This window comes from Lagopus leucura, unplaced genomic scaffold (assembly GCF_019238085.1).
Source record: "Lagopus leucura isolate 7727_CA_CO unplaced genomic scaffold, USGS_WTPT01 Super-Scaffold_100065, whole genome shotgun sequence".
Taxonomy (NCBI): domain Eukaryota; kingdom Metazoa; phylum Chordata; class Aves; order Galliformes; family Phasianidae; genus Lagopus; species Lagopus leucura.
The window spans coordinates 794,144-810,519 of NW_024962309.1; the positions used below are offsets into that span (position 1 = coordinate 794,144).

Here is a 16,376-nt window from a genome sequence, read left to right on the forward strand (position 1 = left end):
TCATTGCAGGGGAGTTGGACTAGACGGTTTTCAGAGGTCCTTTCCAACTCTAAGGATTCGATGATTCTATTCTATGATTCTAACCTATGGGGATTAATTTTTTTTTGAATCTGTGGATCTCAATAAACCCTTAAGATCTGAAGAAGCAACGGAAGAGAGGAAGAGAGGAAGAGAATGTAACAAAAGAAATTCCACGTTTTAAACAAACAAATAAAACACAGAGTAAAGCAAATACAATTTAATGGCAGAAGTGAAAGTGATGCAGTGACAGCATGATGGATGAGGTAAAAAAAACCATGCAGAGATCACATAATAGGAAAATTCTGAGTGCTGGGCACCACCAGAACGTAATGTTAATTTAAGGCAGAGCACAACCTTGCAGAATGCAGGCTGATGGCAGCAGCTCCAGTGACAGCTTTGCGGACTGTGGCTGTCATTGTCCTGACACCATGAAATATAGGGAACAGCAGAGTATCTTGATCTATGGTGGAGCTGCTAGGTGCTGCTTGGCTGAAATTAGACCCTGATGAGAAAAAAAGAAGTCATGAGGATCACCTGGACAAAGTCAGCTGTTGGTGGCTCATAAAAGGCAGGTGTAGTTGTGTTCTTGTTGCTCAAACATGCATCAATCTTACATACAGAGCATGGTGTGTTACAAGATGATGGAATTCAATCAGACTTGCACAGCTAATCTCACATTTATGTTTATTTATCCTTTCCTGCTATGAGGATTTCCAAATCTGTTTTGTTTGATTCAAAGCAAAAGAAAAAGTTTGTATGCAGGTTGTTAAAGGGAGAGGGAAGAGGATCTACCAAACAAATGCAACCATTGTAAGTGAGAACTGTTTGAAAAAAAAAAAAAAAAAAAAAAAAAAAAAAAAAAGAAAAGAAAAGAAAAAGAAAATCTGGCTTTGACACTTAAAAATTACTAGATTTGCAGTTTGTTCTTCAAGTAAAATAGATCTTGGTTTTACAGGAAGCAATGAGATGTGAGGAGCAGAAGCAATGGCTCCAAGCTTGAGTGGTCCTGTGTGGAGCCAGGGGTTGGACTCGTTGGAAGGGACCCATTAAGACCATCTTGGAACATTCTTTGTTTCTTTGGACCTCTATCAAAGGCAGAAACTCAACGCAAAACTTTGTAGCATAGTCATCTTTTCTCCTGGACCCTATTTATGCTCAGGACGCTATTCCCAATTTCTTCTCAGTTTCCACATCCAAAGCTATTTTAACTATGCCCCATTCCTAAGCAGAAGAGAGCCTGCAATTATCTCCTTATCTATATTTGGACAGTAATAACTCCATTCCAGACTGCTTATTTTAATAACAAACACCATTAATGTCCAAGCAACCTGTGGGAAGCACATGGTAAGCGCTCTCCTGTGCCTCATCTGAGTTCTGTCTTTGTGGGCATTCATGCTTCCCAGTTCACCAGGGCAGAACGAGTTTGCATCATGTCATGGTGTAACGACTGCAAGAGCTGTGGGGTTTGCTAGGAGCCCCTGAGGCAGGTAGTGATCAGATTTGTTCAGATCTCATCCTTCTGAGCAGTCAAGGTCAAACAAAAAGCCTTTGTAAGGAAGGGAAAGAGATGGTAGGAGAAAAGCAATTTAAAGTATAATTTAAAAACACAGCTGAGTGGATACTCACATTACATGGCCTTCTTGATGTCATGAGAAACACAACCAAAGTGTTCCAGATTCTGTCCACATGTCCTTTTCAAAGCATCATAGCATTCTCCAATCACTCCTACCAAAGTTTTTATCCTGAGGAATGTGCGAATACTCCTAAGAGGAAGAAAGTGAAAGGGATCCAGGAAACTGCAAATATGAAAATTAAGATTTTGGTCACTTGGCTTAGAAAGAAAACTGCCTGGAGAAGCAATTACTCACAGGGGCACAAAATAGAAATCAAAACGAGCATGAATCAAGAGTGGCAGAAAACAGGGAGATGAACAATAAACAACTGCGGGGAGATCCCATTTGTCATGTCCCCATGCCTGTGAGGGAGAGTGACGGATGGACACAGTAACATCTATATCACCTGTGTGTTGCATCCTGAGCATCAAGGAATCCAACACTGTCACAGTTTGAATCAAAACGAATGCTAAGACAGCTGTTTGATGGGAAAGGGATGGAGATACCTGTAGAAATGAAAATCATCTGGCTAAAGAACAGCCAGGACAGTTACACCTCTGACATCACAATCTAAACTAATCAAGTGCTCATTTTCAGTTTTTGTCTCCTGGCCTACAAAAATCTGCAGCTTCATTGTGCAGGTTATCAACCCGTTATGACAGGTTACATTTTGCTGTTTCTTTTTCAAGAGGTCTTGCTCATAATTAAGCTGCTAATCACTAATTCTTTTAATGCTGAGTTTATAACTGCTAATTTTCTTTCCCTTCTTTCTATCTTTTGCTCTAAAGATATTTCGCTGTGTACAGAATCTGGATATTGCTGTACAGCAGGGAAAAGGAACACATTGTTTTTGACACACGCAGAAATTGTGAAGATGAAGGAAAAAGACTTTTTTTTTTCTTTGGAAATAATAAGAAGAATTACAGATACGTGAGCAAATGTATGGTATAATCTGCAAGCTATAATTTAGGAGAGAGCTACAGATTTCATACTCGTCATTTAGAGAGGGAGACAATTACAGAGCAGAGGAGCCCTGGTGCTGTGGGAGTGCCTCTCTAACTGCAAATTTATGCTTGTTTTATATGTATTAAAATATATATGAAAAATGAAAACTCTTGAGGATTTGTTGATGCAACAAACACTTCGATGGCACTTACAAAAACAGGCTATTTACCTCAAAATATTTACACTGCAATGCACTGGGTTGCTATCTACATTTCTGCTTGCAAATGTCCTCCAAGATCTGACAGAAGAAAAAACGGAGTTTCTTTAAGATGCAAGTGCTCTTAATAAAAGAAATTTTGCTGTGCAATGGAAAGGCCACAAATATCTATAATTAGCGTGCTTTGCTGAAATAATTAAACACTTGAATTTTCATTTTGCATAGCCTAAACTGCTTCTGCATTGCAATGTGGAGGCATCTCAAGAATAGAGCTGCAAGGAAAACTGTGCTTGATGAAAAAGTAAATGTTATAAACTGATAGTTCAAAAGTAAAGTAAAGTATACAAAGGAAATTAAAAACACAAAGTTTTTTCTGCTTTTTTTTTTCTTTTTTAGAAGGAATTCTGAGCTATGGCAGATACTGCCCATTATAAAACAGACCAATACAGATTGGTTAATGCTTTCATCTACTCTACCTTTTACAATCAAGAAATACACAGATGATATAACTACAAAATATACACGAGAGCTTGGCTAAACAGGTTAATACACCAAAAAAAGAATAGATAGAGTGCTTATCCTTGTCCTGGGCTCACTGGAGAACTCCAAAGGAGGGATCTCCAGAAAGAGATCCTTCCTCACTACTAGTCAGCTCTTCAATAGGTCTAGGAGAGGTGCAGCCAGGCTCCAGCCCTTCCGGTAGCACAGCTGAATTGCCTTCACCTGTGCTCCCAGGGCTGACTCATTGCTTGCCTCAGGTGATCAATCAGAGGTTCAGGACGTGATTCAGCAGTTCCCATACAACCTTAGACATCATTGCTACAAAATGAGACATCCCAGAATTGATTAAAGATGCAAGAAATATCCGTGTGAATCCTACTCAGTGAGAACACTGTTTGGTTTCTTTTGCATGAGAGTTTGGTCAGTCTACACCTTCCTGCATTTTCAAGTATCCCAGCAAGACAAAACTATATCCAGAACTCATTTTCTTTCTTTTTGTCCTTTTGCTTTAGAGATATCAGGAAGACATAGAAATATGACAGCCAGGTTGAAGCAGTTGCCCTGTGTAAGCCTAGATGTCTTTTAACCCACTTCTGTACACCTCTGTGTGTTAAATGACAATGACAACACTAATCTGGTTCCTTGTGTTGCCTACTGAGACCAGAAAATGAACCAGAGACTGCAGGAGACAGGAGACAGAAAACAGAAGGAATTCCAGTCTTGCAATGGTACTCCAGAGGATGCACTATCATCCCTCATCTTACTGCAGAAAGTTAAAGCAAGTGAAATTGGCCAAAGTGCAGAAGAGGCTGCATTCAGAGCAGACTGTTCACTCCCTGCTTCAGGAACACTTCCCAAACTTTTCTTTCTCCGAATCAGCCTTATGTTTAAGAAATGGTGAGAAAACCTTGTTCTACCCACTGATGCTGCTGATAGAGACCCTGACACACCTTACTGGAGGTGCATTATCCCAGGCAAGAAGATGGGGAATGAGGCTATTGAAGCCAAAGCAATGATGGATGACACCCCTCAAGTGAATTATAAGGGAAATCAATATTATATCAAACACTTGGGTTTGAGGTTGGCAGCAATTTTTGATCACACTTTCTAATTAGGAAATGCTAACAGGGTCAAGCAAAGTATAGCAAGTTGTTGGTTTTAGCATGTACACCACTGAGAGATGCCTTAATTAATCAGCAAGGAGATGAAAGATAGCAAAGGACACACAAAGTGTCCATGCAATATCTTTAATGTACCATGCCTGGCTATCAGCACTGTAACACAGAGCAAAGTGACCCCAAATCAAGGGAGAAGAGTTATTAAGGTGTTATATATAAAAGTGTGAGTGTGTGAGAGAATTTGCTGTGCCACAGGACTAATAAAGCTCTTGCCCACCTGTTTTCAAAGACAGACTTTCATCAGAATTCTCTGTAGCCTCAAGCAAATGTGAACGTGACTTTTGTTTATTTAAGGGATGCACCACAGAGTTGACGAGTTGCCACAAAATAGCTCTAATCCAATTCCTAAGGATAGCAGCATCTGTGGAAGCGGGATTTAAGACATCTGTGTACAACGACGATGAAGCACCTTCCTCCAGACAGCACTACAAATGCAACGTGAAGCTGGTGTTACCATTGCCTAATGCAGTTAGCTGACATTTGCTGCATTTCTGTCTGCCTGCCAGTGCACTTAATTTCATTGACACTGAAACTGTGTTCACATTGGAAGGTGAGAGGGAGGAGGGAGAGATCCTGGACTGGCAATACTCACTAGGACTCACTTGCATGGTGTTTCAGAGAATTGGTAATTCTGCTTGGTGGTACCTGCCTGGCTGTGCTTGGTGCTTGATGTAACACAGCATGACAAGGATCATTAGTACAACCTCAGATCTCAAGCTCTAGTCCTCCTGCAACAACCTGCTGCCTGTGTCCATAGCTCTACTTTAACATCCTTTGTACCTGGGAACTGGGGCAGTCACTCACTGGTTTTAAGGGATATAGCTTATTTCTTCCATCCTTCCTTTTGTTGTTTGTTTGTGATGCTCTGATGTCCTAATGAACCATCTCCATGTTCACCCCAGATCTGCACGATGATAGCTACAGATACCAGCTTCTGGCTGACTGAAAATTTCTTTTAGTGGTTGCATCACACAAGTCTGTCAAAGAAAGAGGGCGTTTTGACAGCAGCATGCCTTGAAATCCAATTTTACTGTCAAGCCCATGGTACTAAAGTCCAGCCACTAGAGCAGACTGCATAGGAACAAAAATGAACCTCCCAGCCATAAAACCGGGGATTTATAAAAGTGACTCTAAAAATCTAGAAAATCTAGTTGATCTAATTTTCTTTGATGAAACTGAATGCCAGAATCATGTCCTTGTCATAGAAATCAAAGAAGTTTTCATCTTCGCATTAGGTACTGTTCTACACAATCTTTTCCACAGCAACGTGATTCTGCCAGCTGGCATTGAAGGAGTACACTCCATTCACACCAACCAAATGAAATAAATCATATTTCATTTTCAGCATTCAAACAAGTCCCTACACTAAAAGCTACTCTGAGGTTGCTTGAAAAGTCTCTGCCTGAAGGAAAAGTACAGTAAAAAAAAAAAAAATCCCTGAATTTTCATCTTGAGTTGTGCACTTTAAAACAGGAAAAAAGGCTTTTTTAAAGGCATTACAGATTAAATTATGGCCACTAACCAGTAATCAGACAAAATTGGATTATAATAACTAGTTTAAAAGTCTGGACTATAGATAATTCAGTTAGGTTACATAAATACTCATCAGTTATAATCTAGCCAGAAAAATATAGTTGATTACTTTGACAGCAAAACTGATACAACTCATGCAGCTACACATTTTACATCTCTGCAGTCATTTTCTATATCACAACAAGAAAATCCAAACTGATGTGCCCTTGAATGAATGCATGCCATCTCTGTGCCCGTAAGCTGGTATCCTCCTTGACAGAGCCCTCACAGTAGCTGTCAAGGAGTACAAGTATTCTGATGAATTATCCACTGCTCACAGTTCAGACCACAGAAACACATCATGTGGGTCACCACGCGTCCTCAGGGCTTTTCCAGTTGCTGTGGTCAGTATTCTGCCATCTGTCACCAGCCAAGGTCTCTCCTTGAGCACAACTCTTTGGGCATGTTGCCATACATCAGCTGTCAGTAGATTATAGCCTGATGGCTCCTCCTGCTCTCGCACCAGGATTCAGCCATGCTGAATTACACAGGGGGTTGCATCTGCCATTAATGAGGGAATGGCTTGAAGGCTGGTAATTCCCACATCTTTCCAGAAGTGAGATGCATGTCCAAAGAAGGGCAACAAAGTTGGTGAAGAGTCTGGAGCACAAGTTGCATGGGGAGCAGCTGAGGGAACTGGGATGGTTTAGTCTGGAGAAGATGAGGCTCAGGGGAGAACTTATTGCTTTCTACAACTCCCTGAAAAGAGGTTCTGGTGAGTTGTGGTTGGCCTCTGCTCCCAGGTAATAGTGATGGGATGAGAATTAATGACCGTAAGTTGCACCAAAGGAGGTTCAGATTGGATATTTGGAGCAATTCCTTCTCATAAAGAGTAGTAATGCATTGGAACAGGACGTCCAGGGAGGTGGTTGTGTCTCTGTTCGGGGAGGTGTTCCAGAACTGTGGAGATGTGGCACTGAGGGACATGGTCAGTGGGCACGGTGGGAATGGACTGGGATTGGATTTGGTTATCTTAGAGTTTTTTTCCAACCTTAATGATTCCATGATTCTATTCCCATCTGTTCATTACACAGAGTTCTCCTTTCCTGAACAGGAGAGCAATTGAATTTCAAGACAAGAAGGCCTCTATGTAACAGACAATCTAGGTACATTCTAGCTATTTTTGTCTCACACAAAGACAAGATCCAGCTGCAATGCTCCATTTTGCCTTAAGAGCATAACATTTCTTCCTATTGCTAGCCTTGCTGCTACACAGAATCACAGAATTGTAGGGGTTGGAAGGGACCTCTAGAGATCATCGAGTCCAACCCCCCTGCCAAAGCAGGTTCCCTACACCAGGTCGCACAGGTCAGCATCCAGGCAAGACTTGAATATCTCCAGAGAAGGAGACTCCACAACCCCCCTGGGCAGCCTGTTCCAGTGCTCCGTCACCTCACTGTAAAGAAGTTCTTGTGCACATTCGTGCAAAACTTGCTGTGCTGCAGCTTATGTCCATTTCCCCTTGTCGTGTCTCCACGTACCACTGAAAAGAGACTGGCCTCACCACTATGGTCTCCACACCTCAGATATTTATAATCCTGGATTAGATCCCCTCTCAGTCGTCTTTTCTCAAGGCTTTCTTGAGGCCTGGTTCACTCAGCCTTTCTTCATAGGTAGATGCTCCAGGCCCCTCACCATCTTTGTGGCCCTCCGCTGGACTCTTTCCAAGAGGTCCCTGTCTGTTTTGTACTGGGGAGCCCAGAACTGGACGCAGTGCTCCAGATGAGGCCTTACCAGGGCAGAGCAGAGGGGGAGGATCACCTTCCTCGACCTGCTGGCCACGCTCTTTTTAATGCACCCCAGGACGCCATTGGCCTTTTTGGCCACGAGGGCACACTGCTGGCTCATGGCCAACCTGTCATCCACCAGGACACCCAGATCCCTCTCTGCAGAGCTCCTCTCCAGCAGTTCATCCCCCAGCCTGTACTGGTACATGCAGTTCCTCCCTAGGTGTAAGACTCTACACTTGCTTTTGTTGAACCTCATCCGGTTTCTTACTGCCCAGCTCTCCAGCCTGTCCAGGTCCCGCTGAATGGCAGCACGGCCTTCAGGCGTGTCAGCCAATCCTCCCAACTTCGTATCATATACACATATATACACATTTCTAATCATGCTGTAGCAGGCAAAAGATGTTTGAGAAAGTTTGCATGCCCTCTCTAAACCTTAGTGTCATCTTGTGTGTCATGCTGTTGCACGTGTTTAAAGTTTATTTAGTATCTACACCTGAAGTGCCCACAGTAATTTAAATAACTTTTTTTTTAATTCTGGTAAGTTCATTTATTTATTTCATTTGGTCAAAACACATCAATTCAGATAGGAATTGATTTTTAAAAGAAAACAGGTTTCCTTATGAAAAACAGCGTATTTCATAGAATCACAGAATATCCTGAGTTGGAAAGGATCAACAAGGATCATTGAGTCCAACCAAAAAATAAACATTAATTAAAATAATAAAAGAACAACCCCCATTGAACTTAAATTTTACTGCAGCTGTGCACCAGTTCCACTAATCAGCACACCAGTGGTGTAAAGCCTGCACTTGTCAACTAGGAACTCCATTAACATCAGTCCCAACCTCACCAAGTGGAAACACCAGTGCTGAAAATTCCGTCTGTAAATGTGGAGTAGCAGAGGTTGATATGCATGTGATGCAATGGTTCCCAGATCTGTGTAAACATGGTGCTGGTGCTCCACCAAGCAGCAAACGGGATGGAACCATGAAGGTTTCTCATAGGCAGGGCATCTCTCCTCCTCTCCTGAAAAACACCAAGATGTGTCTCTCACAACAGGGGTTTTAATTTAATTTCTTTCCCTAGTGCTCATCTTTGGATGGAAATACAATAGATTATTTTGGAATGGAAATTACAATAGATTAATTTCCTGTGTTCATGACAGAGCTGTGATAACCACATGGGAGCACATAGTGAGGTGGCAGAAAAACTCTAAGCATGGTAAAATGCTCTGAACAGTGCTATCTCCATGGCAGAATAACCTCAGCCTTCCTCCCCCTCCGTAACGGCATAAAAATGCAATTGTGTATTGCTTCCTCTGTGAAGGTGATGGGCCGAGGAGACTAAAGGGGATATAAACTCCCCATATTCTCAGCATGAACCAATTACTGGGAGATAAAAAGAAAAATCTGCAGGTGATGTGCCCACATATCATCTGTATAATAGAAATAACAGCACCACTGCTCTGCTCAGCTTAGTGTTGAAAGGATGAATACACTGGAAACCTCAGGAGTACCAACAACCTTCTTCATTCGTTCCTAAACTTTACTTCTGAGACATGAATTCCAAAGACACCATCCTCAAATCTTCATTTTGTCATCAGTCCTCAGGCGTCTCTGTATATGTATGCTACAGGTGGAGGTAACAGGGGCTGCTTATTTTTGCATTCAACTCAATCAATTTGTTTTGGAAAGACAGTTTTTAATCATTCTCAACTTGAGAGCTGGCAATGCAACATTTCAGGCTGGTTTCATGGCAGATTTATAAGGGAGTTACCGACAAGATCTTAACTATAGAATCATTAATGTATTGCTACAGTAACCCAAGAAACATTCAGTGATTTTTATTGGAACATACATATTTCTTCAAGACAGTTCATGACATCTTATCAGATTTGCTTCTGTAAGGAAAGTTTTCATATTACAACTAAGCCATTCTACTGTTGCTGTGGTAACTACAGCACCAGTTACAAAAGGTAACCACAGAACAAACTCAATCGCTGTGTAAAACTCATAGCCAAGTTTTCTTTATTATCTAGAAAGGGAGAGAGAGGTGCTAGAAATAGACACGAATTAAAATTCAATAGCAAATAGCAGTTGGGTATCTGAAATTTGAGGTCAGCCCCTCAATTCTGTATCCTTCTCAACCTGATGTCTTCCACTCAGTTGGCATTGGGCTGGTGTGACTAGATGCTGCTGGTGCTCCTGCAGTCACCATCTCCCTTTCGACACTCAGAAACCCGAAATTCCTTTCAAACCAAGAATGCTGCAATCACAAATATCCGAGTATTGATGTGTTGCATCTGATTGGGTTTGATACTACTTTGTTTTGAGGAAACTGTATTCCCCATGGATTAATTTTCTTGGGCTCATTTTCATCAAAAAGTACTCTGCACTTGTTTTATATTTTTATCCTCAAATCTCAATGCAGGGCACACTGGTGCATGTAAAATCCTGTCTTAATCAAAGCGGAGGTTCATTTGATCACCTTCTGAGCAGCCAATGCTCACCTTCCAGATGTGTCAAATCAAAAGGAATACTGAGAAAGCAGAGCACTGACATGAATTCATCCCAAATCTAGCATGAAGTTGGGCCTTATGCGGGAACAGAAATTTTGTTCCATTCTCTCCCCAGATATGACAGCAGTCTAGCACATTGCCTATTACAGGTGGATAATATGTTAAAAAATGAGGATTTTTTTGCTCTTCAACAGTAATTTTCGAAATTCTCAAGTCAGAATCCTGCAACTCTGGCAGAGTTTCATAAGGATGCCTGTTCTCACTTTGCAAAATTGATATTGTTTCATTAAGTTTGAGGAAGGAAGGCTATTGAACAGCAGCACCCTCCGGAACCGACGTCATCTCCTTTAATCAAGGAAAATAACAGTCATAAATCATTTGGTATTTTAACTTCTTCAACAGTGATGCGTGCTATTTTATGGCCCTCATTGCATCTTGTATGCAAATGATTTTGTCTTAGAGCGTACAACAATAAATATTGCATACAGAGCTACTGGATTGCTTCCACTTCCTTGCACCGAGCTGTTGCACATAGTCATACACTAATATCTGCACAACAAAGTCCTCAGGGCAAATTGCATCATCTGCAAAACAGCCTCAGTGGAAGCAAGCACAGGGTTATAACTGGAGTTAGCATAGCCAATAACCACGCACAACTCTTCAGAGATAGGATTTTCTGGCAGAGAGACTACAAATGCCATTACTGGAGAGATGGAATGCTAGGAAGATACTTCAAGTTGCTTGAAATCTGTTCTTCCCTCTCTCGGCAGCTTCATTTCAGACAAGTCCACTGGCCTGTCTGTACTTTCTCATTTACAAAACGGACAGGTTGCCTGGCAATCTTGACAAAATCTGGTCCCGCTGGCCCTTTGAGACCAAGGTGTTGCCCCAGTAATTATGGGGGCTCTGAATTATCTTTTAGAAAGCTACAGTGCAGTGAAAAACCCTCTTCCCAGCCTCTGAAACACTGTCATTTTCCATTCAGTTCTGCAAGACCTCCCTGGAAGGGTTTGCCTACATGTACAGTAATGACACAAGATAATTGCACAGCCACTGAAATAATGCATGAGTCTCTGGGAATGAGACCTCGGAAAGGTCACAGGCTCCCTCATTATCTTTCTGCTTTCTTTTGTTTCTCTGCTCTGCCCTTTTTCATCCTGAGAAAATGCTTCTGAATGCTAATGGCACAGTGCTTGGCATCCTCTTCAGCAACCATGTCAGCATAATTAATTAGGATGATAGAACAAACACCATTTCACACAGGTCAGGTAAACCTGTTTTGACACCAGAGGAAGAGCAGACACAGGAGGATGATGCACAGTACCTAGCCACGTTGCCAGGATTCAGGAAACAATAGAAGAAAAGAAAATTTAGCTAGAAGTCATGGGATGAAATGGAGAGAAATGCAGCCTGCCTAACAATGGAGATGTATTGTAGCAGAGAGTCACCTGGGAAGGATGCTGGAAACCAGACAAAGCTTTGAGGCTCTCCACAGACATTTAGATCCTGCCTTTAGGTGCAACGTGAGCACAGAACAATGCAGGAAAGCATTTATGGCTCATTTTCTCTTTTTATTCTGTCTTGCTGACTGGCAGCAAGATTGGCACCAAAGTGTTTTCCTACAGCTCTGAACACTCCGATTCCTTCCCATTGCCCACAGACTTTTCCAGGGACTTGGTTAACTAGAACAGAGGCATTCATTTCATTCTATTTATCCTTTCACATGCACACACTTGTGTTGCAAAAGGTCATTACAGAAATAAGGCAGCCTTTAAAGCCATGGGGAATATCTCTGCATCTTCAGTGAACAGATTGTTCTTCTCATACACAACTTCATGTACATGCTACCCCCAAGGAACAGAAGCAAAATACTGTTGCTGCTCACAAGATGTTAGTCATGCTGAGACATCACGATTCCTTCTCATTTAACACAGGTGCCTACGAGAGCTGCCATATCCATATTTTGGCCTTAGAAATCAAAGGAAACATCCCATATGTCAGCATTTCCCCTTGCAGTCAGAGAGTGCTCCGATGGGAGGTTTCAAAGTAATACTCTGGTGGAAAAATCCTGCAGTGTCTATCCAGCCAATGCCTTTAGCTCATCATTAATGTACAGTTGGCATGGATGAACTTAATTAGAGCAGATCTCTGGGACACCACGCCTTGCTTGCTGTGGGTGTCACACAAGCAGCCACTGGGACCAAGAGCAAGACAGCTAATGAAGAAACCTCTCCCTGGTTCATCCCAACTTGGAAAGTTGCTCACGCTTGAGCCCTACAGACATAAAATGCTCTAATTTGGCAGCAGACTTAAGGCACCAAACAGTTTCAAGAGGGCTATAAGCAACACTCATTTTTTCCCTTTCTTCCTTGGTATGAGATGAAGTCTGGGGGAGGAATGTTAATTTCTGCATCTCTCACCTGACTGATCAAATCTAATATTTTTAAATAGAAAGCATAAACTGAGCAACTTCAAATGTCAAAACGTTGCAGAGCGATGTTAATATATTGATTCCTGTGTCCTCTGACACACAAAGAACATGATCTCATTGACTGAGTGGGGAAGTACTCCATTTCTGATTACTTTAAATGTCAGAATGGTCAAATTGCTACATCTGATACCACGGCAAGGAAGGACGTGTGGCCAGATTGTTCCCCTCCTGTGCATTAGAAATAGATGCTATGCAATGTAGCGGAGGGCAGTACTGACTTTTGATACCATAAAAATGGTACTGACTTTTGATACCATTGGTTGAGTGAAAGCCTCTGCAACATGAATGCCTGAAGAAACAACCCTGAATTTTGCTATCATTTGTTGGATTTCTCTCACCCTCCAACAAAAGGAGCTCTGAGTAGAAAACCTTTAGGGAAATAAACTGAGATTGAAGCAGAAAATGGACAAAATCCTGGTGTAATTAGTTGCAGGAACTAATGGGATCACCTAGAAGGAAGAGTTATTCCTCACAGATAGGCACAGGTAGGCATTCAGACAGAGCAAAGCAAACCAAAGGCACAGAGATATGCCATGGCAAAATCCATCTTCAAACAACAGGTTCAGGTTCCATTGCCCAATCCTACTACTGATACACTGATTTTCAGTATCCAGAAAAGCAATTAATTCAGTGAGCAGGGCCAACTCTGAATACATCTTTTAGGCTTCCCTTGAAAATCCTGTGGGATGCTGTAGGGCATCTTACAGAGGACTTACAGAGCACCCATGTAGTGTACAGACTCAGTGCAGGGCTGCATCATGCTATGGGGATGGGAGATATTTCCTTCTGCAGTTATCTTCCCTGTCATTTTTAATGCTTTTCTTGTAGAGGTCCACATCTCTAGTACAGCTTCTCAGCCAGCTCCATGGGAATTTATTTCTTCTCCTCAAAAAACTGCTTTTCAGTTTCAAACAGAAATAGGTTTGTCAACTGGATGGATTTGATAGTTAGATGAATGTGTTTTATCAACGGAATGGATTAGGCTGTTTGCATTTTGTCACCGCAATCTCAATCCATCCTGCCAATAAAACATATTTCATCAAAGCTTTAGGCCACCATGCTAACAGAATGTGTTTTGTCAACAGCCTAAATCCATCCTGTCAACAAAATCCATTCCAAAGGAAAATAACTCAATCTCTTCTGTCAACATCAGGAGCAAAAACTTGTTTGTTAGTATATGGAAAGCGAAAACAAAATCCATGGTTAACTATCAATATTTTCAGGTCAAAACAGGAAAAAATACAAAAGTATCCATCAGCTTAGCATATGTAAATGAAAACAATTGGTAAAATTAAACTGTACTTAAGCATTTCCTGCTGTGATTGGGATGTGAACAACGCTATGGAGGTGTCCAGTCTGAAGCCTGAGGCTTCTGCTACCCAGACTTCAGAGCTAGATCGCAGAAGCAATGGTTAATGAATACATATTAATTAAGAAAACTCAAAGGCTCCGTATGCAAATTACTAAAGTTCATTGAAGACAGAGAGCCAGAAAGCCAATTTCTCTTGCTGACAGAAAGCTACAGTGGCAGAAACATAAATAACACTGTCAGGAGGTTCCATCCTGTCCCTTGTGCTTTAATTAGAGCTTGCAAATTAATTGGACTGATCCAGCCATTACAGTCAGTCATGCTACTCCTTATCTGTATCTTTTCTGTTGCTTCCTACGGTCACTTAAAGGCACAATGTAGATTTTTTAAGCAAGGATAACATCAAGTCAGCGACAGAGCCTTTCCTAAGAAGATTCAGTGTAGCCAGGGCCTTCTGAGTTCATGGGCACAGAAGCATAAATGACTTATGTTGGGTTTAAAAGGACATTCTGATAGGTGGCAATCCTGTTTGTGCATGCACATGAACACACACTGAAGCAATAACTACAACTTTGTAGAGGAGCAGATTCAGAACACAACCATTCCTGTGCTTCCTGGGGAGCAGATTCATACAGAACTCCTTTCAACATTCAGTAATGTAAGAGTCACTACTTCCAAAGTTTATTAGACTGGTCTCAAAGCAAGACTGCAGACACTGAAGTCTGCTAGCTCCAACTCCTGTCTCTCTACTCATTAGTGTTCTCAAAGGACATTGTAAATATTCACAGTAGCTTCCATTCCAAGTCCTAAGACAATAAAGATTGATTGCTGTCAAATAATAAAAGTCAGATAGGTTTTCAAAAAGGGTTTAGAGCCTTTGGGTGCCTACCTTGAAATGCTATACAAGAGCACAAGCCATAAACCTCCTTTCAGAAAAGGCAGTGCACGAATTATCTTAGCCAGACATTCAAAATCAACAACCTCATTTAAGAACAAAATGTTTGTTTCTCTCTAAGATTAGCCATTGCGGACTTGTAAACCTTTCCTTAGATTTCAAAAGGCAAGAGAACTTAATAAAATGGCACTTAGTTAAACACTCACATGACTTTATTTTGCTGCTTTATGTTGTAATCTTTGGAAGTGGTAACATTAGGACAGCCTTAGGTGGGGGAAGGCGAGAGACGAGATGCAAGACTAATAATCTAAAGCAAATAAAGTCTAACAAATCAAGTTTTCTCCAATAACTAAGTAGAATATGCAAATACATAAACCTGAGGCCATTACAAAACAAGCTTCATTTGTTACCTTAGCCTAATCTGAATCTTGATATAAACACAAATAAGAAGAAAATACCCTCTTGTGTTGTGAAAGAGAACTCTGAGTACTCGGTACTCCATTAAAAATTCATCCTGAAGAACAAGACGTCACATATATCACTCCCTGCTAAGGAAAGGCTTGCATCATTAAATTAATTCAATTTCTCCAGTTGCTCACTTCAGCGTTTCACTACTTGAAGTGAAATTCCTGCTATTTTACAATTGGTTCCAGCCTCTTATTAAAAGCAGCCTTACCTTCCTCCAGATGGTCTGTGCTAATTATCAGCCTTTTGCACTGCATTATCTTAGTCTGTATTGTGAAGCAAAAGGATTCATTTTAATCACACAAAACAGTAATAAAATCATCTCCGTGGGGAATTCCACAATGTGCTTTTTTTTTTTTTTTTTTCACCTACAGAATAGTCTTAAGTATTTAATGATTTATTGATGGAGTTGCTTTGGCTTTATAAGCTTTTTAATTCTCTTTAATATGCATATTGCCTTCCAGACCCTTGATTACACCACTCGCCTTAATCATTTACAACTTGACATCATCTTAGCAGGCTCTTACCAAGTTCTGTTTCATAACATTTGGCAAATAATCATAAACAACAGCAGTAGACGTTTATTTTTCCTATTAATAGAGGTTCTTGTATTGTGAACTCTGGCAATGAGATGTTGCACCCTCATCATTAACAGGACCAAGTCCTTTAGGACAGAGATCATCTACTAATTACACTGTAGAAATTTGTACTACCACAGAAATACTGTCCTCCTCCCACAAGAATAAATATCTTCTCTGCACACCAAATTCGCATCTGGGTCTTACAAGAACTAATCTGTTGACAGCTTTGCAGCATGACTTCTATTCTCTCATCATATTCCTCTATTCACAGATTCACTTGTCGCCTGTTACTGGATAACATGGGATACTCAGAGCAAATGGCATAAAGAACATCAGTGCT

At 41.1% G+C, this 16,376-nt stretch overlaps 2 long non-coding RNA genes across 2 annotated transcripts; both read right to left on the minus strand.

Annotated features, from left to right (window-relative positions):
* Positions 1-250: 250 nt before the first annotated feature.
* LOC122188511 lies at positions 251-2,060 on the minus strand. The gene is made up of 3 exons (XR_006181593.1): positions 2,041-2,060; positions 1,648-1,817; positions 251-523 (listed from the first exon to the last, which is right to left on the minus strand). It is a non-coding gene; the product is annotated as an uncharacterized LOC122188511 (long non-coding RNA).
* A 49-nt stretch (positions 2,061-2,109) lies between these two features.
* LOC122188512 lies at positions 2,110-3,394 on the minus strand. The gene is made up of 3 exons (XR_006181594.1): positions 3,273-3,394; positions 2,809-2,877; positions 2,110-2,140 (listed from the first exon to the last, which is right to left on the minus strand). It is a non-coding gene; the product is annotated as an uncharacterized LOC122188512 (long non-coding RNA).
* Positions 3,395-16,376: the final 12,982 nt, after the last annotated feature.